Here is a 22,558-nt window from a genome sequence, read left to right on the forward strand (position 1 = left end):
TCACTACAGTGGTTGGGCGGTTGGCTAACCCATGGGATTGGATGGGGTTATCCGTAAATCGAGACTCAAACTTTTGTTTTTACGATAGATAAAATAAATCCCGGACAGTAACTGTTCTATGGATAGGAATCAACGGCTGTGCCTCTTGAATGGGGAAAAAAGCGTTGATCCCAATGATCCAAGTGCAAGTTTCTTCCTTAATCTGACCATGTATCTTATAGATGAAATTGGATCAGCTCGATCAGAAATGTTCTTGACTACGTTAGAGTAAAAAGTTATCCAGGTGAAATCGCCCGTGCTTTCCGGTAAAGGAAGTTTTTCCGGGTTCGGCTTTGGAACAACCGACGGATTAGTCTCTTATCCGGATATCCGTGGGTGAGGCCCCGAATGTGCGACCCCTGTCCCGCGTGAGAAGTGCTACTTCCGCTGCCAGTATCCTGAATCCGTTGCTCGGTGGGAACAGGGATCTTACAGTTGGTATCAGAGCATTTGGTTAATAAAGATCAACTGAGAAGATAAATATATCAAAAATTTATCAAGAAACACAAAAAGGTTATAATTGTGTGAGATAATTCATACAATTTGATATTCAAACTGAAACTCGTAATTTGGTAATTGGGTCTTCAGATGGAAGTACCGCAATTATATAGAATCCCTGACTTGCTTGAGGCCTACATGATAGTATTTACCTTATAATTCCAAGGGCCGTGACTACCCGTATATACCGAGAGTATACTGCAACTCTTTACTGACAGTATATACGAGTAAATCTAAGACTTGAAATTATAAGCGTTAATGCTATCTAGATGATGATTTTGAATGTGATTAATATGATTTTAATTCTGTTTGAGAATTGATGAATTGATTTGGATTCTGATTGAAAATGCTGATTGGAAAATGTTGATTTCTAAAAATTAGTTGAAATATAATGAAACCTCAATGAGGGGGAATGGGACGAGTCCCTGTGATGATATTCATAACTAGAATGATGATAATGAATTCAGCAAATCACTATGAGGTTAGTGGGTTGTGCTGTTAGATTGCTACTGTTAATACTTGACCGGTAGATCAAGTTAAGGGATGTCAAATTGAGAACTTGCTTGACTGAAATTTCCGTGGAGGAATGTTCCGAATGAAACTTTTCGGTCTAATGGACCATTATCATGTTAAAGATATGAATGACATGATCTGAATGAATTGTTATTTAATGATGAGTTCTATATAAGGGATATTTATCCCAGTGTTCTGTTGGGTTGACCAGAATATAAGGAACCCTAGAATAAAATTGGATCTTAAGAAAAAGAGCTGTCCTCTACCTTGCGAGATGAGGACATCTCGCACTTTTTAAGTGGGGTAGAATGTTAGATTCCTCCCCAGCCTTCGAGGTATACAGGAGTAAGAATCTCCCTTCTGATCTCATAATTATTCCCTCTCTAAAATAAAAGAAAGTTTCTGTTTAAAAAAAGGAAGACCCTTTCCCTAGAATACTTCTCAGGAGTCCCACCTGTTTTAAAGATTTAGAACAATGAGTTCAGAAGTGAGAATCGGTGTTTTGGATACCAAGGTTTTGGTTTTCATTCGAGTACGGCCCAAAAGAAGTTCTTTATCTCTTGGGGAGTATAAGAAGTTATCCCCCAGATATTGTGACCCTTATATCTGAATTCAATGAAAGTAGGTGACTTAGCCTACAAGCTTCTTTTATATCCTCATCTTAAAATTCTTAATACCTTCTATAGAAAAATGTGTCAAACACAAATCATGGAAAGACGGTAAAACTTCAGTGGCAAGTTACCGTTGGCTTCTAGGTTACGCTAGCTCCTTCCTTTATATAAGTCGTAACTTTTACTTGTCGCTCACAGTAATCTTACTCCCATCAATCTCCTTTCTTTCTTAATCTCCTTCATGGCTTGGCAACAAGAACTAGTTTTATCCATGATGATTTCTCACCTTCAAGACGCAAGAGAGTCTGTGAAGAAAGACTTTATAGAACAGTATGAGCGCTCACTTTTTCCTCACCTAGGAACTTCTGTAGCGCAGACCAAATGGCGGACCTATCAAAACATAACTAGGGTAGCACCCTGGGGTCAGCAGCACTTTCGTAACAATGTCCGCTTGGCCATGGTTATTGAAGCTTTGGGTTTGGGTCCCTGATACTATTGTGTCATGAGATCAAGACATCTTGGGTTTTCTGAGCGGGTCTTCTTACTGGCGTGTTTTCTTCCTCATGAGAAGATATGCCTTTATCCCGTTTTTGGCTTGCCTCTCAGAGGTCCTTTTGTTAGATCACCTCATACCACTGAGATAGGTGCGACAATAACCAGCAGAATCATTCCCATAGATGAGTTACCCTATACTTGTGCAGCTTGTGAGTGCTGCTTTTGTGACCATATGATGGACGGGCTTATGGAAGTGTAAAGAGTTCTTCTATCTTTACTGTATAAGTTCCGAGAATGAATAAAGTTTAAATCTTGTTCTTATCTTGCTTTCTTTAAGACTTTTCTTGGTGGTTAATCTTGATTAAAATTTTTCTCTAAGTCTCATATTCGTGCATCTTGCGAAATTATCCCAGTTTGCGAGATGAGGACATCTCGCATTTTTTAAGTGGGGTAGAATGTAAGATTCCTCCCCCAACCCTTTTTTGATGTCTAGTATCTTCCCCTGTAATCAATCTCTCTTCAGAAATATAAAGACCTTGTTTCTAACTGTTTTAGCCTAGAGAGAGAAAATTATTCTAGAGAGAGAATATTCAGATTATGAATATTTTTGGATAGAAAAATAACTCATCTTATTAAAATAAGTTCCCCTGAAACAGAAATTCAAAAAGGATTTTCCAATGTGCAATTGGAATTAATTGGAAATAGGTATAAAGAACCTTAGTCTAAGGGTCTAGATTTTCAGAAATTTTTGGATTATGGTCCAATTAAGGTTCCTATGGGCCAATAGCATCAATCCATGTGTAGGGAGGAGATAAATCCAAATTGTAAAAGAAGATACCCAAAAATGAGTAAATGCTCACATAAGATGAAGAGTTGAAAATGTACAAGGTTTATTAGTAAAAAACTATGAACAATAAAATTTTGACACATATGTAAGGAAGGAGAGTTCTTTAAAGAAGGTGCATATTTCACATAAGATGAAGAGTTGAAAATGTACAAGGGTTATTAGTAAAAAAACTATGAGCAATAAAATTTTGACACATATGTAAGGAAGGGGAGTTCTTTAAAGAAGGTGCATATTTCACATAAGATGAAGAGTTGAAAATGTACAAGGTTTATTAGTAAAAAAACTATGAGCAATAAAATTTTGACACCTATGTAAGGAAGGAGAGTTCTTTAAAGGAGGTGCATATTTCACATGCTTGAATGAGTTTTAAACTCAAAAATAATGTGATATTTTTATCTCTCATATCTCTTGAACCAAACCAAATCAAAATGGAACCAAATCGAATCAAAAAGTAACCAAACTAGGTCCAAATCTAGTCCAAATTCAACCAAACTGACTTGGAAAATTCTAGAATCAGTTTGTTTGGTTAGGAGCTCAATTTTTCCTATAAATAGAAGCCTTTCCTTGTTGAAAAAAATATAGTGTCTTATGCATTATTACTCTACTCCACCTAAGCCAAGAACTATGAATTCTTTAATAATTCACTAGTTTTGACACTTCTCTCTTTCTTAAATCCCCATTGGTGGCTCCATCAACATACTAAACCAATTGATTGGTTGGGGGCCTCTACCGTGATCAAAGAATCAAGCAAATTATAAGATAAGTATAGTGAATTTTGATCTTTTCTATAATTTCTCAATGATTCTCTCTTCTCAACCCCTCTCAAGCTTGAGAAGCTTAATTGATATGGTTTTTGAAATGCTATTGAAGTTAATTAATTAATGATAGTAAAGAATTACATAAGATTCTATTTATATTTAATTCTAATGGTTTTTCTCTCTCTCACTTAAGAAATGGTCATACTCATGACCCTTTTCAATCCAAATGAAGCTTTTCATAAGGCTTTTCCTTAATCCAAGATTAAGCTATGCTTGAGGCCAAATTAATGGCTTTTTTCTATACTTTTAGTTTATGTTTATCGTCGATGATTCAATCCATTATGGATTGATGATCCAATTAGAGACCATTCTAATTATTTCCTTAATGATAAACCTTATCCCTTAGAAGAAATTGAGACTTATCAATTCATAGTAGCGGAGCTATGGCAAAATTTTTATAGAAATTACGCATAAAATAATTTCATTCAAAGCATAAAAAGAGGACTTCCTACCATATTCTAGGAACTATCATCCTAGATTAATTAAAAGAATATTATTATGCATGGAGATATGGATGTTTGCATGTAGATGTAGAGGTATGGATGTGAGTGTGAATGTGGAGGTGGATGTATGCATGGAGATGTGGATGTATGCATGTAGAAATAGATGTGTAGATGAGGATGTAAATGGAGATGTGGATGGATGCATGTAGATGTAGATGTGAATGGAGATGTGGATGTATACATGTAGATGTAGATGTATAGATGTAGATGTGGATGTGGAGGTGGATGGATGCATGTAGATGTAGATGTAGATGTATAGATGTAGATGGGAATGGAGATATGGATGTATGCATGTAGATGTAGATGTATAGATGTAGATGTGGATGTGGAGGTGGATGGATGCATGTAGATGTAGATGTATAGATGTAGATGTGAATGGAGATGTGGATGTATGCATGTAGATGTAGGTGTATAGATGTAGATGTGGATGTAGAGGTGGATGTATGCATGTAGATGTAGATGTATAGATGTGGATGTGAATGTGGAGGTGGATGTATGCATATAGATGTAGATGTATGGAGATGAATGTGGATGTGGATGTGTATGTATGCATAGAGATGTAGACGTATGCATGTAGATGTGAATGTACGCATATAGATGTGGATGTATGGATGTGAATATACGATATGTGATGTGAGGGAATCTGAAATGATGTGATGGGATGAGTATACATATAAATGGAATATGGAATAAGTAATGTAGATTGATGAGGGATAATGTGAAAAAATGAAAGTTAAAATAGAAATTGTATTGTAAACTGTTTGTAAATGCTGTTTGTAAATGATTGTTTTATGTCAGGAATGCTGGGGGGAGCATTTTGACCGTCTTGTGATTAAGGTCGTGATGGTAAAGTTGCAACTGTTGACGGGGAGTCAATGAAGGACGTCTCGCGTAGCAAGGTCGGCCGAGGTCTTGACCAGCCTCGGTGCGATTAAAATGGTGAGCTTCCGGTACGGTGGATGAGGGGCCAAGGAAGCGGCCTATGAGTGAAGCGCAAGGTCACCTGCAAAGGATCCTAGAGGGTGTTGACCATACGGTGCTCGGGCTCTGGGTCGCCTAGGATACCCACGCGTGCGTCGAGGAAGATATTGGAACAGAGTTGGAGTTGTTTTCTGAAATCGGGCATGGATCTGGTTGATTGACCTTGCTGGTCTTCAATGGATGAGTCCATGGCTCTTTATATGGATCTATTGGTTGATCTTGCTGATCTTCAACGAGAGTCCATCTTGATAAGTGATTATATTGCCGAGTATTAAGGGCTAGGAACTATTGAAACGGCCCCTGAGCGTTCTAGTTGCCAATGATGCCATAGATACTCTGATGAAGGAATGATGGAAAATTAAGAATCAATTGGATAAATTGGAAGATTGTGATCAGTGATACTATGGTTTTATTAAAGGATTGTTTTAAACTGGTTGAATCTGTGAAAAAGGCAATTTCATATTGGGTGTGTGAGTGGTGTGACTAGTTTTATTTTGCATGAACATCCGGCTAGGGGGCCTTGGAACTCTTTTCCTTGGTACCCGGGACAAAACCTAACCAAATTCTTAAGTGGATCCCATCACTACAGTGGTTGGGCGGTTGGCTAACCCATGGGATTGGATGGGGTTATCCGTAAATCGAGACTCAAACTTTTGTTTTTACGATAGATAAAATAAATCCCGGACAGTAACTGTTCTATGGATAGGAATCAACGGCTGTGCCTCTTGAATGGGGAAAAAAGCGTTGATCCCAATGATCCAAGTGCAAGTTTCTTCCTTAATCTGACCATGTATCTTATAGATGAAATTGGATCAGCTCGATCAGAAATGTTCTTGACTACGTTAGAGTAAAAAGTTATCCAGGTGAAATCGCCCGTGCTTTCCGGTAAAGGAAGTTTTTCCGGGTTCGGCTTTGGAACAACCGACGGATTAGTCTCTTATCCGGATATCCGTGGGTGAGGCCCCGAATGTGCGACCCCTGTCCCGCGTGAGAAGTGCTACTTCCGCTGCCAGTATCCTGAATCCGTTGCTCGGTGGGAACAGGGATCTTACAGTTGGTATCAGAGCATTTGGTTAATAAAGATCAACTGAGAAGATAAATATATCAAAAATTTATCAAGAAACACAAAAAGGTTATAATTGTGTGAGATAATTCATACAATTTGATATTCAAACTGAAACTCGTAATTTGGTAATTGGGTCTTCAGATGGAAGTACCGCAATTATATAGAATCCCTGACTTGCTTGAGGCCTACATGATAGTATTTACCTTATAATTCCAAGGGCCGTGACTACCCGTATATACCGAGAGTATACTGCAGCTCTTTACTGACAGTATATACGAGTAAATCTAAGACTTGAAATTATAAGCGTTAATGCTATCTAGATGATGATTTTGAATGTGATTAATATGATTTTAATTCTGTTTGAGAATTGATGAATTGATTTGGATTCTGATTGAAAATGCTGATTGGAAAATGTTGATTTCTAAAAATTAGTTGAAATATAATGAAACCTCAATGAGGGGGAATGGGACGAGTCCCTGTGATGATATTCATAACTAGAATGATGATAATGAATTCAGCAAATCACTATGAGGTTAGTGGGTTGTGCTGTTAGATTGCTACTGTTAATACTTGACCGGTAGATCAAGTTAAGGGATGTCAAATTGAGAACTTGCTTGACTGAAATTTCCGTGGAGGAATGTTCCGAATGAAACTTTTCGGTCTAATGGACCATTATCATGTTAAAGATATGAATGACATGATCTGAATGAATTGTTATTTAATGATGAGTTCTATATAAGGGATATTTATCCCAGTGTTCTGTTGGGTTGACCAGAATATAAGGAACCCTAGAATAAAATTGGATCTTAAGAAAAAGAGCTGTCCTCTACCTTGCGAGATGAGGACATCTCGCACTTTTTAAGTGGGGTAGAATGTTAGATTCCTCCCCAGCCTTCGAGGTATACAGGAGTAAGAATCTCCCTTCTGATCTCATAATTATTCCCTCTCTAAAATAAAAGAAAGTTTCTGTTTAAAAAAAGGAAGACCCTTTCCCTAGAATACTTCTCAGGAGTCCCACCTGTTTTAAAGATTTAGAACAATGAGTTCAGAAGTGAGAATCGGTGTTTTGGATACCAAGGTTTTGGTTTTCATTCGAGTACGGCCCAAAAGAAGTTCTTTATCTCTTGGGGAGTATAAGAAGTTATCCCCCAGATATTGTGACCCTTATATCTGAATTCAATGAAAGTAGGTGACTTAGCCTACAAGCTTCTTTTATATCCTCATCTTAAAATTCTTAATACCTTCTATAGAAAAATGTGTCAAACACAAATCATGGAAAGACGGTAAAACTTCAGTGGCAAGTTACCGTTGGCTTCTAGGTTACGCTAGCTCCTTCCTTTATATAAGTCGTAACTTTTACTTGTCGCTCACAGTAATCTTACTCCCATCAATCTCCTTTCTTTCTTAATCTCCTTCATGGCTTGGCAACAAGAACTAGTTTTATCCATGATGATTTCTCACCTTCAAGACGCAAGAGAGTCTGTGAAGAAAGACTTTATAGAACAGTATGAGCGCTCACTTTTTCCTCACCTAGGAACTTCTGTAGCGCAGACCAAATGGCGGACCTATCAAAACATAACTAGGGTAGCACCCTGGGGTCAGCAGCACTTTCGTAACAATGTCCGCTTGGCCATGGTTATTGAAGCTTTGGGTTTGGGTCCCTGATACTACTGTGTCATGAGATCAAGACATCTTGGGTTTTCTGAGCGGGTCTTCTTACTGGCGTGTTTTCTTCCTCATGAGAAGATATGCCTTTATCCCGTTTTTGGCTTGCCTCTCAGAGGTCCTTTTGTTAGATCACCTCATACCACTGAGATAGGTGCGGCAATAACCAGCAGAATCATTCCCATAGATGAGTTACCCTATACTTGTGCAGCTTGTGAGTGCTGCTTTTGTGACCATATGATGGACGGGCTTATGGAAGTGTAAAGAGTTCTTCTATCTTTACTGTATAAGTTCCGAGAATGAATAAAGTTTAAATCTTGTTCTTATCTTGCTTTCTTTAAGACTTTTCTTGGTGGTTAATCTTGATTAAAATTTTTCTCTAAGTCTCATATTCGTGCATCTTGCGAAATTATCCCAGTTTGCGAGATGAGGACATCTCGCATTTTTTAAGTGGGGTAGAATGTAAGATTCCTCCCCCAACCCTTTTTTGATGTCTAGTATCTTCCCCTGTAATCAATCTCTCTTCAGAAATATAAAGACCTTGTTTCTAACTGTTTTAGCCTAGAGAGAGAAAATTATTCTAGAGAGAGAATATTCAGATTATGAATATTTTTGGATAGAAAAATAACTCATCTTATTAAAATAAGTTCCCCTGAAACAGAAATTCAAAAAGGATTTTCCAATGTGCAATTGGAATTAATTGGAAATAGGTATAAAGAACCTTAGTCTAAGGGTCTAGATTTTCAGAAATTTTTGGATTATGGTCCAATTAAGGTTCCTATGGGCCAATAGCATCAATCCATGTGTAGGGAGGAGATAAATCCAAATTGTAAAAGAAGATACCCAAAAATGAGTAAATGCTCACATAAGATGAAGAGTTGAAAATGTACAAGGTTTATTAGTAAAAAACTATGAACAATAAAATTTTGACACATATGTAAGGAAGGAGAGTTCTTTAAAGAAGGTGCATATTTCACATAAGATGAAGAGTTGAAAATGTACAAGGGTTATTAGTAAAAAAACTATGAGCAATAAAATTTTGACACATATGTAAGGAAGGGGAGTTCTTTAAAGAAGGTGCATATTTCACATAAGATGAAGAGTTGAAAATGTACAAGGTTTATTAGTAAAAAAACTATGAGCAATAAAATTTTGACACCTATGTAAGGAAGGAGAGTTCTTTAAAGGAGGTGCATATTTCACATGCTTGAATGAGTTTTAAACTCAAAAATAATGTGATATTTTTATCTCTCATATCTCTTGAACCAAACCAAATCAAAATGGAACCAAATCGAATCAAAAAGTAACCAAACTAGGTCCAAATCTAGTCCAAATTCAACCAAACTGACTTGAAAAATTCTAGAATCAGTTTGTTTGGTTAGGAGCTCAATTTTTCCTATAAATAGAAGCCTTTCCTTGTTGAAAAAAATATAGTGTCTTATGCATTGTTACTCTACTCCACCTAAGCCAAGAACTATGAATTCTTTAATAATTCACTAGTTTTGACACTTCTCTCTTTCTTAAATCCCCATTGGTGGCTCCATCAACATACTAAACCAATTGATTGGTTGGGGGCCTCTACCGTGATCAAAGAATCAAGCAAATTATAAGATAAGTATAGTGAATTTTGATCTTTTCTATAATTTCTCAATGATTCTCTCTTCTCAAGCCCTCTCAAGCTTGAGAAGCTTAATTGATATGGTTTTTGAAATGCTATTGAAGTTAATTAATTAATGATAGTAAAGAATTACATAAGATTCTATTTATATTTAATTGTAATGGTTTTTCTCTCTCTCACTTAAGAAATGGTCATACTCATGACCCTTTTCAATCCAAATGAAGCTTTTCATAAGGCTTTTCCTTAATCCAAGATTAAGCTATGCTTGAGGCCAAATTAATGGCTTTTTTCTATACTTTAAGTTTATGTTTATCGTCGATGATTCAATCCATTATGGATTGATGATCCAATTAGAGACCATTCTAATTATTTCCTTAATGATAAACCTTATCCCTTAGAAGAAATTGAGACTTATCAGTTCATAGTAGCGGAGCTATGGCAAAATTTTTATAGAAATTACGCATAAAATAATTTCATTCAAAGCATAAAAAGAGGACTTCCTACCATATTCTAGGAACTATCATCCTAGATTAATTAAAAGAATATTATTATGCATGGAGATATGGATGTTTGCATGTAGATGTAGAGGTATGGATGTGAGTGTGAATGTGGAGGTGGATGTATGCATGGAGATGTGGATGTATGCATGTAGAAATAGATGTGTAGATGAGGATGTAAATGGAGATGTGGATGGATGCATGTAGATGTAGATGTGAATGGAGATGTGGATGTATACATGTAGATGTAGATGTATAGATGTAGATGTGGATGTGGAGGTGGATGGATGCATGTAGATGTAGATGTAGATGTATAGATGTAGATGGGAATGGAGATATGGATGTATGCATGTAGATGTAGATGTATAGATGTAGATGTGGATGTGGAGGTGGATGGATGCATGTAGATGTAGATGTATAGATGTAGATGTGAATGGAGATGTGGATGTATGCATGTAGATGTAGGTGTATAGATGTAGATGTGGATGTAGAGGTGGATGTATGCATGTAGATGTAGATGTATAGATGTGGATGTGAATGTGGAGGTGGATGTATGCATATAGATGTAGATGTATGGAGATGAATGTGAATGTGGATGTGTATGTATGCATAGAGATGTAGACGTATGCATGTAGATGTGAATGTACGCATATAGATGTGGATGTATGGATGTGAATATACGATATGTGATGTGAGGGAATCTGAAATGATGTGATGGGATGAGTATACATATAAATGGAATATGGAATAAGTAATGTAGATTGATGAGGGATAATGTGGAAAAATGAAAGTTAAAATAGAAATTGTATTGTAAACTGTTTGTAAATGCTGTTTGTAAATGATTGTTTTATGTCAGGAATGCTGGGGGGAGCATTTTGACCGTCTTGTGATTAAGGTCGTGATGGTAAAGTTGCAACTGTTGACGGGGAGTCAATGAAGGACGTCTCGCGTAGCAAGGTCGGCCGAGGTCTTGACCAGCCTCGGTGCGATTAAAATGGTGAGCTTCCGGTACGGTGGATGAGGGGCCAAGGAAGCGGCCTATGAGTGAAGCGCAAGGTCACCTGCAAAGGATCCTAGAGGGTGTTGACCATACGGTGCTCGGGCTCTAGGTCGCCTAGGATACCCACGCGTGCGTCGAGGAAGATATTGGAACAGAGTTGGAGTTGTTTTCTGAAATCGGGCATGGATCTGGTTGATTGACCTTGCTGGTCTTCAATGGATGAGTCCATGGCTCTTTATATGGATCTATTGGTTGATCTTGCTGATCTTCAACGAGAGTCCATCTTGATAAGTGATTATATTGCCGAGTATTAAGGGCTAGGAACTATTGAAACGGCCCCTGAGCGTTCTAGTTGCCAATGATGCCATAGATACTCTGATGAAGGAATGATGGAAAATTAAGAATCAATTGGATAAATTGGAAGATTGTGATCAGTGATACTATGGTTTTATTAAAGGATTGTTTTAAACTGGTTGAATCTGTGAAAAAGGCAATTTCATATTGGGTGTGTGAGTGGTGTGACTAGTTTTATTTTGCATGAACATCCGGCTAGGGGGCCTTGGAACTCTTTTCCTTGGTACCCGGGACAAAACCTAACCAAATTCTTAAGTGGATCCCATCACTACAGTGGTTGGGCGGTTGGCTAACCCATGGGATTGGATGGGGTTATCCGTAAATCGAGACTCAAACTTTTGTTTTTACGATAGATAAAATAAATCCCGGACAGTAACTGTTCTATGGATAGGAATCAACGGCTGTGCCTCTTGAATGGGGAAAAAAGCGTTGATCCCAATGATCCAAGTGCAAGTTTCTTCCTTAATCTGACCATGTATCTTATAGATGAAATTGGATCAGCTCGATCAGAAATGTTCTTGACTACGTTAGAGTAAAAAGTTATCCAGGTGAAATCGCCCGTGCTTTTCGGTAAAGGAAGTTTTTCCGGGTTCGGCTTTGGAACAACCGACGGATTAGTCTCTTATCCGGATATCCGTGGGTGAGGCCCCGAATGTGCGACCCCTGTCCCGCGTGAGAAGTGCTACTTCCGCTGCCAGTATCCTGAATCCGTTGCTCGGTGGGAACAGGGATCTTACAGTTGGTATCAGAGCATTTGGTTAATAAAGATCAACTGAGAAGATAAATATATCAAAAATTTATCAAGAAACACAAAAAGGTTATAATTGTGTGAGATAATTCATACAATTTGATATTCAAACTGAAACTCGTAAGTTGGTAATTGGGTCTTCAGATGGAAGTACCGCAATTATATAGAATCCCTGACTTGCTTGAGGCCTACATGATAGTATTTACCTTATAATTCCAAGGGCCGTGACTACCCGTATATACCGAGAGTATACTGCAGCTCTTTACTGACAGTATATACGAGTAAATCTAAGACTTGAAATTATAAGCGTTAATGCTATCTAGATGATGATTTTGAATGTGATTAATATGATTTTAATTCTGTTTGAGAATTGATGAATTGATTTGGATTCTGATTGAAAATGCTGATTGGAAAATGTTGATTTCTAAAAATTAGTTGAAATATAATGAAACCTCAATGAGGGGGAATGGGACGAGTCCCTGTGATGATATTCATAACTAGAATGATGATAATGAATTCAGCAAATCACTATGAGGTTAGTGGGTTGTGCTGTTAGATTGCTACTGTTAATACTTGACCGGTAGATCAAGTTAAGGGATGTCAAATTGAGAACTTGCTTGACTGAAATTTCCGTGGAGGAATGTTCCGAATGAAACTTTTCGGTCTAATGGACCATTATCATGTTAAAGATATGAATGACATGATCTGAATGAATTGTTATTTAATGATGAGTTCTATATAAGGGATATTTATCCCAGTGTTCTGTTGGGTTGACCAGAATATAAGGAACCCTAGAATAAAATTGGATCTTAAGAAAAAGAGCTGTCCTCTACCTTGCGAGATGAGGACATCTCGCACTTTTTAAGTGGGGTAGAATGTTAGATTCCTCCCCAGCCTTCGAGGTATACAGGAGTAAGAATCTCCCTTCTGATCTCATAATTATTCCCTCTCTAAAATAAAAGAAAGTTTCTGTTTAAAAAAAGGAAGACCCTTTCCCTAGAATACTTCTCAGGAGTCCCACCTGTTTTAAAGATTTAGAACAATGAGTTCAGAAGTGAGAATCGGTGTTTTGGATACCAAGGTTTTGGTTTTCATTCGAGTACGGCCCAAAAGAAGTTCTTTATCTCTTGAGGAGTATAAGAAGTTATCCCCCAGATATTGTGACCCTTATATCTGAATTCAATGAAAGTAGGTGACTTAGCCTACAAGCTTCTTTTATATCCTCATCTTAAAATTCTTAATACCTTCTATAGAAAAATGTGTCAAACACAAATCATGGAAAGACGGTAAAACTTCAATGGCAAGTTACCGTTGGCTTCTAGGTTACGCTAGCTCCTTCCTTTATATAAGTCGTAACTTTTACTTGTCGCTCACAGTAATCTTACTCCCATCAATCTTCTTTCTTTCTTAATCTCCTTCATGGCTTGGCAACAAGAACTAGTTTTATCCATGATGATTTCTCACCTTCAAGACGCAAGAGAGTCTGTGAAGAAAGACTTTATAGAACAGTATGAGCGCTCACTTTTTCCTCACCTAGGAACTTCTGTAGCGCAGACCAAATGGCGGACCTATCAAAACATAACTAGGATAGCACCCTGGGGTCAGCAGCACTTTCGTAACAATGTCCGCTTGGCCATGGTTATTGAAGCTTTGGGTTTGGGTCCCTGATACTACTGTGTCATGAGATCAAGACATCTTGGGTTTTCTGAGCGGGTCTTCTTACTGGCGTGTTTTCTTCCTCATGAGAAGATATGCCTTTATCCCGTTTTTGGCTTGCCTCTCAGAGGTCCTTTTGTTAGATCACCTCATACCACTGAGATAGGTGCGGCAATAACCAGCAGAATCATTCCCATAGATGAGTTACCCTATACTTGTGCAGCTTGTGAGTGCTGCTTTTGTGACCATATGATGGACGGGCTTATGGAAGTGTAAAGAGTTCTTCTATCTTTACTGTATAAGTTCCGAGAATGAATAAAGTTTAAATCTTGTTCTTATCTTGCTTTCTTTAAGACTTTTCTTGGTGGTTAATCTTGATTAAAATTTTTCTCTAAGTCTCATATTCGTGCATCTTGCGAAATTATCCCAGTTTGCGAGATGAGGACATCTCGCATTTTTTAAGTGGGGTAGAATGTAAGATTCCTCCCCCAACCCTTTTTTGATGTCTAGTATCTTCCCCTGTAATCAATCTCTCTTCAGAAATATAAAGACCTTGTTTCTAACTGTTTTAGCCTAGAGAGAGAAAATTATTCTAGAGAGAGAATATTCAGATTATGAATATTTTTGGATAGAAAAATAACTCATCTTATTAAAATAAGTTCCCCTGAAATAGAAATTCAAAAAGGATTTTCCAATGTGCAATTGGAATTAATTGGAAATAGGTATAAAGAACCTTAGTCTAAGGGTCTAGATTTTCAGAAATTTTTGGATTATGGTCCAATTAAGGTTCCTATGGGCCAATAGCATCAATCCATGTGTAGGGAGGAGATAAATCCAAATTGTAAAAGAAGATACCCAAAAATGAGTAAATGCTCACATAAGATGAAGAGTTGAAAATGTACAAGGTTTATTAGTAAAAAACTATGAACAATAAAATTTTGACACATATGTAAGGAAGGAGAGTTCTTTAAAGAAGGTGCATATTTCACATAAGATGAAGAGTTGAAAATGTACAAGGGTTATTAGTAAAAAAACTATGAGCAATAAAATTTTGACACATATGTAAGGAAGGGGAGTTCTTTAAAGAAGGTGCATATTTCACATAAGATGAAGAGTTGAAAATGTACAAGGTTTATTAGTAAAAAAAACTATGAGCAATAAAATTTTGACACCTATGTAAGGAAGGAGAGTTCTTTAAAGGAGGTGCATATTTCACATGCTTGAATGAGTTTTAAACTCAAAAATAATGTGATATTTTTATCTCTCATATCTCTTGAACCAAACCAAATCAAAATGGAACCAAATCGAATCAAAAAGTAACCAAACTAGGTCCAAATCTAGTCCAAATTCAACCAAACTGACTTGGAAAATTCTAGAATCAGTTTGTTTGGTTAGGAGCTCAATTTTTCCTATAAATAGAAGCCTTTCCTTGTTGAAAAAAATATAGTGTCTTATGCATTGTTACTCTACTCCACCTAAGCCAAGAACTATGAATTCTTTAATAATTCACTAGTTTTGACACTTCTCTCTTTCTTAAATCCCCATTGGTGGCTCCATCAACATACTAAACCAATTGATTGGTTGGGGGCCTCTACCGTGATCAAAGAATCAAGCAAATTATAAGATAAGTATAGTGAATTTTGATCTTTTCTATAATTTCTCAATGATTCTCTCTTCTCAACCCCTCTCAAGCTTGAGAAGCTTAATTGATATGGTTTTTGAAATGCTATTGAAGTTAATTAATTAATGATAGTAAAGAATTACATAAGATTCTATTTATATTTAATTCTAATGGTTTTTCTCTCTCTCACTTAAGAAATGGTCATACTCATGACCCTTTTCAATCCAAATGAAGCTTTTCATAAGGCTTTTCCTTAATCCAAGATTAAGCTATGCTTGAGGCCAAATTAATGGCTTTTTTCTATACTTTTAGTTTATGTTTATCGTCGATGATTCAATCCATTATGGATTGATGATCCAATTAGAGACCATTCTAATTATTTCCTTAATGATAAACCTTATCCCTTAGAAGAAATTGAGACTTATCAGTTCATAGTAGCGGAGCTATGGCAAAATTTTTATAGAAATTACGCATAAAATAATTTCATTCAAAGCATAAAAAGAGGACTTCCTACCATATTCTAGGAACTATCATCCTAGATTAATTAAAAGAATATTATTATGCATGGAGATATGGATGTTTGCATGTAGATGTAGAGGTATGGATGTGAGTGTGAATGTGGAGGTGGATGTATGCATGGAGATGTGGATGTATGCATGTAGAAATAGATGTGTAGATGAGGATGTAAATGGAGATGTGGATGGATGCATGTAGATGTAGATGTGAATGGAGATGTGGATGTATACATGTAGATGTAGATGTATAGATGTAGATGTGGATGTGGAGGTGGATGGATGCATGTAGATGTAGATGTAGATGTATAGATGTAGATGGGAATGGAGATATGGATGTATGCATGTAGATGTAGATGTATAGATGTAGATGTGGATGTGGAGGTGGATGGATGCATGTAGATGTAGATGTATAGATGTAGATGTGAATGGAGATGTGGATGTATGCATGTAGATGTAGGTGTATAGATGTAGATGTGGATGTAGAGGTGGATGTATGCATGTAGATGTAGATGTATAGATGTGGATGTGAATGTGGAGGTGGATGTATGCATATAGATGTAGATGTATGGAGATGAATGTGAATGTGAATGTGTATGTATGCATAGAGATGTAGACGTATGCATGTAGATGTGAATGTACGCATATAGATGTGGATGTATGGATGTGAATATACGATATGTGATGTGAGGGAATCTGAAATGATGTGATGGGATGAGTATACATATAAATGGAATATGGAATAAGTAATGTAGATTGATGAGGGATAATGTGGAAAAATGAAAGTTAAAATAGAAATTGTATTGTAAACTATTTGTAAATGCTGTTTGTAAATGATTGTTTTATGTCAGGAATGCTGGGGGGAGCATTTTGACCGTCTTGTGATTAAGGTCGTGATGGTAAAGTTGCAACTGTTGACGGGGAGTCAATGAAGGACGTCTCGCGTAGCAAGGTCGGCCGAGGTCTTGACCAGCCTCGGTGCGATTAAAATGGTGAGCTTCCGGTACGGTGGATGAGGGGCCAAGGAAGCGGCCTATGAGTGAAGCGCAAGGTCACCTGCGAAGGATCCTAGAGGGTGTTGACCATACGGTGCTCGGGCTCTGGGTCGCCTAGGATACCCACGCGTGCGTCGAGGAAGATATTGGAACAGAGTTGGAGTTGTTTTCTGAAATCGGGCATGGATCTGGTTGATTGACCTTGCTGGTCTTCAATGGATGAGTCCATGGCTCTTTATATGGATCTATTGGTTGATCTTGCTGATCTTCAACGAGAGTCCATCTTGATAAGTGATTATATTGCCGAGTATTAAGGGCTAGGAACTATTGAAACGGCCCCTGAGCGTTCTAGTTGCCAATGATGCCATAGATACTCTGATGAAGGAATGATGGAAAATTAAGAATCAATTGGATAAATTGGAAGATTGTGATCAGTGATACTATGGTTTTATTAAAGGATTGTCTTAAACTGGTTGAATCTGTGAAAAAGGCAATTTCATATTGGGTGTGTGAGTGGTGTGACTAGTTTTATTTTGCATGAACATCCGGCTAGGGGGCCTTGGAACTCTTTTCCTTGGTACCCGGGACAAAACCTAACCAAATTCTTAAGTGGATCCCATCACTACAGTGGTTGGGCGGTTGGCTAACCCATGGGATTGGATGGGGTTATCCGTAAATCGAGACTCAAACTTTTATTTTTACGATAGATAAAATAAATCCCGGACAGTAACTGTTCTATGGATAGGAATCAACGGCTGTGCCTCTTGAATGGGAAAAAAAGCGTTGATCCCAATGATCCAAGTGCAAGTTTCTTCCTTAATCTGACCATGTATCTTATAGATGAAATTGGATCAGCTCGATCAGAAATGTTCTTGACTACGTTAGAGTAAAAAGTTATCCAGGTGAAATCGCCCGTGCTTTTCGGTAAAGGAAGTTTTTCCGGGTTCGGCTTTGGAACAACCGACGGATTAGTCTCTTATCCGGATATCCGTGGGTGAGGCCCCGAATGTGCGACCCCTGTCCCGCGTGAGAAGTGCTACTTCCGCTGCCAGTATCCTGAATCCGTTGCTCGGTGGGAACAGGGATCTTACAGTTGGTATCAGAGCATTTGGTTAATAAAGATCAACTGAGAAGATAAATATATCAAAAATTTATCAAGAAACACAAAAAGGTTATAATTGTGTGAGATAATTCATACAATTTGATATTCAAACTGAAACTCGTAAGTTGGTAATTGGGTCTTCAGATGGAAGTACCGCAATTATATAGAATCCCTGACTTGCTTGAGGCCTACATGATAGTATTTACCTTATAATTCCAAGGGCCGTGACTACCCGTATATACCGAGAGTATACTGCAACTCTTTACTGACAGTATATACGAGTAAATCTAAGACTTGAAATTATAAGCGTTAATGCTATCTAGATGATGATTTTGAATGTGATTAATATGATTTTAATTCTGTTTGAGAATTGATGAATTGATTTGGATTCTGATTGAAAATGCTGATTGGAAAATGTTGATTTCTAAAAATTAGTTGAAATATAATGAAACCTCAATGAGGGGGAATGGGACGAGTCCCTGTGATGATATTCATAACTAGAATGATGATAATGAATTCAGCAAATCACTATGAGGTTAGTGGGTTGTGCTGTTAGATTGCTACTGTTAATACTTGACCGGTAGATCAAGTTAAGGGATGTCAAATTGAGAACTTGCTTGACTGAAATTTCCGTGGAGGAATGTTCCGAATGAAACTTTTCGGTCTAATGGACCATTATCATGTTAAAGATATGAATGACATGATCTGAATGAATTGTTATTTAATGATGAGTTCTATATAAGGAATATTTATCCCAGTGTTCTGTTGGGTTGACCAGAATATAAGGAACCCTAGAATAAAATTGGATCTTAAGAAAAAGAGCTGTCCTCTACCTTGCGAGATGAGGACATCTCGCACTTTTTAAGTGGGGTAGAATGTTAGATTCCTCCCCAGCCTTCGAGGTATACAGGAGTAAGAATCTCCCTTCTGATCTCATAATTATTCCCTCTCTAAAATAAAAGAAAGTTTCTGTTTAAAAAAAGGAAGACCCTTTCCCTAGAATACTTCTCAGGAGTCCCACCTATTTTAAAGATTTAGAACAATGAGTTCAGAAGTGAGAATCGGTGTTTTGGATACCAAGGTTTTGGTTTTCATTCGAGTACGGCCCAAAAGAAAAGTCAATATTAGATAAAGTGGGAAAAATCCCATTCCCATGAAAAAAGTGGAGGTATAGTAAACTCATCCAAAAGTTTGTCAAAACATATTCATGTGACATATCATTGGAAAAAGCTTGAAAAGTAAAATCTAGATCTACTTTGTCCGACAAATTTGGAGTTTGCATGTTCAAGTTATGGCCAAAACAATTTTTTTAAATACATTCCCATTTTGAGGGATTTTTTCCATTTTATCTAATATTGACTTAGAAGTTCTTTATCTCTTGGGGAGTATAAGAAGTTATCCCCCAGATATTGTGACCCTTATATCTGAATTCAATGAAAGTAGGTGACTTAGCCTACAAGCTTCTTTTATATCCTCATCTTAAAATTCTTAATACCTTCTATAGAAAAATGTGTCAAACACAAATCATGGAAAGACGGTAAAACTTCAGTGGCAAGTTACCGTTGGCTTCTAGGTTACGCTAGCTCCTTCCTTTATATAAGTCGTAACTTTTACTTGTCGCTCACAGTAATCTTACTCCCATCAATCTCCTTTCTTTCTTAATCTCCTTCATGGCTTGGCAACAAGAACTAGTTTTATCCATGATGATTTCTCACCTTCAAGACGCAAGAGAGTCTGTGAAGAAAGACTTTATAGAACAGTATGAGCGCTCACTTTTTCCTCACCTAGGAACTTCTGTAGCGCAGACCAAATGGCGGACCTATCAAAACATAACTAGGGTAGCACCCTGGGGTCAGCAGCACTTTCGTAACAATGTCCGCTTGGCCATGGTTATTGAAGCTTTGGGTTTGGGTCCCTGATACTACTGTGTCATGAGATCAAGACATCTTGGGTTTTCTGAGCGGGTCTTCTTACTGGCGTGTTTTCTTCCTCATGAGAAGATATGCCTTTATCCCGTTTTTGGCTTGCCTCTCAGAGGTCCTTTTGTTAGATCACCTCATACCACTGAGATAGGTGCGGCAATAACCAGCAGAATCATTCCCATAGATGAGTTACCCTATACTTGTGCAGCTTGTGAGTGCTGCTTTTGTGACCATATGATGGACGGGCTTATGGAAGTGTAAAGAGTTCTTCTATCTTTACTGTATAAGTTCCGAGAATGAATAAAGTTTAAATCTTGTTCTTATCTTGCTTTCTTTAAGACTTTTCTTGGTGGTTAATCTTGATTAAAATTTTTCTCTAAGTCTCATATTCGTGCATCTTGCGAAATTATCCCAGTTTGCGAGATGAGGACATCTCGCATTTTTTAAGTGGGGTAGAATGTAAGATTCCTCCCCCAACCCTTTTTTGATGTCTAGTATCTTCCCCTGTAATCAATCTCTCTTCAGAAATATAAAGACCTTGTTTCTAACTGTTTTAGCCTAGAGAGAGAAAATTATTCTAGAGAGAGAATATTCAGATTATGAATATTTTTGGATAGAAAAATAACTCATCTTATTAAAATAAGTTCCCCTGAAACAGAAATTCAAAAAGGATTTTCCAATGTGCAATTGGAATTAATTGGAAATAGGTATAAAGAACCTTAGTCTAAGGGTCTAGATTTTCAGAAATTTTTGGATTATGGTCCAATTAAGGTTCCTATGGGCCAATAGCATCAATCCATGTGTAGGGAGGAGATAAATCCAAATTGTAAAAGAAGATACCCAAAAATGAGTAAATGCTCACATAAGATGAAGAGTTGAAAATGTACAAGGTTTATTAGTAAAAAACTATGAACAATAAAATTTTGACACATATGTAAGGAAGGAGAGTTCTTTAAAGAAGGTGCATATTTCACATAAGATGAAGAGTTGAAAATGTACAAGGGTTATTAGTAAAAAAACTATGAGCAATAAAATTTTGACACATATGTAAGGAAGGGGAGTTCTTTAAAGAAGGTGCATATTTCACATAAGATGAAGAGTTGAAAATGTACAAGGTTTATTAGTAAAAAAACTATGAGCAATAAAATTTTGACACCTATGTAAGGAAGGAGAGTTCTTTAAAGGAGGTGCATATTTCACATGCTTGAATGAGTTTTAAACTCAAAAATAATGTGATATTTTTATCTCTCATATCTCTTGAACCAAACCAAATCAAAATGGAACCAAATCGAATCAAAAAGTAACCAAACTAGGTCCAAATCTAGTCCAAATTCAACCAAACTGACTTGAAAAATTCTAGAATCAGTTTGTTTGGTTAGGAGCTCAATTTTTCCTATAAATAGAAGCCTTTCCTTGTTGAAAAAAATATAGTGTCTTATGCATTGTTACTCTACTCCACCTAAGCCAAGAACTATGAATTCTTTAATAATTCACTAGTTTTGACACTTCTCTCTTTCTTAAATCCCCATTGGTGGCTCCATCAACATACTAAACCAATTGATTGGTTGGGGGCCTCTACCGTGATCAAAGAATCAAGCAAATTATAAGATAAGTATAGTGAATTTTGATCTTTTCTATAATTTCTCAATGATTCTCTCTTCTCAACCCCTCTCAAGCTTGAGAAGTTTAATTGATATGGTTTTTGAAATGCTATTGAAGTTAATTAATTAATGATAGTAAAGAATTACATAAGATTCTATTTATATTTAATTCTAATGGTTTTTCTCTCTCTCACTTAAGAAATGGTCATACTCATGACCCTTTTCAATCCAAATGAAGCTTTTCATAAGGCTTTTCCTTAATCCAAGATTAAGCTATGCTTGAGGCCAAATTAATGGCTTTTTTCTATACTTTAAGTTTATGTTTATCGTCGATGATTCAATCCATTATGGATTGATGATCCAATTAGAGACCATTCTAATTATTTCCTTAATGATAAACCTTATCCCTTAGAAGAAATTGAGACTTATCAGTTCATAGTAGCGGAGCTATGGCAAAATTTTTATAGAAATTACGCATAAAATAATTTCATTCAAAGCATAAAAAGAGGACTTCCTACCATATTCTAGGAACTATCATCCTAGATTAATTAAAAGAATATTATTATGCATGGAGATATGGATGTTTGCATGTAGATGTAGAGGTATGGATGTGAGTGTGAATGTGGAGGTGGATGTATGCATGGAGATGTGGATGTATGCATGTAGAAATAGATGTGTAGATGAGGATGTAAATGGAGATGTGGATGGATGCATGTAGATGTAGATGTGAATGGAGATGTGGATGTATACATGTAGATGTAGATGTATAGATGTAGATGTGGATGTGGAGGTGGATGGATGCATGTAGATGTAGATGTAGATGTATAGATGTAGATGGGAATGGAGATATGGATGTATGCATGTAGATGTAGATGTATAGATGTAGATGTGGATGT

This window comes from Cibotium barometz, chromosome 8 (genome assembly GCF_041138505.1).
Source record: "Cibotium barometz isolate CiBa-2024 chromosome 8, ASM4113850v1, whole genome shotgun sequence".
NCBI classification, from domain to species: Eukaryota; Viridiplantae; Streptophyta; class Polypodiopsida; order Cyatheales; family Cibotiaceae; genus Cibotium; species Cibotium barometz.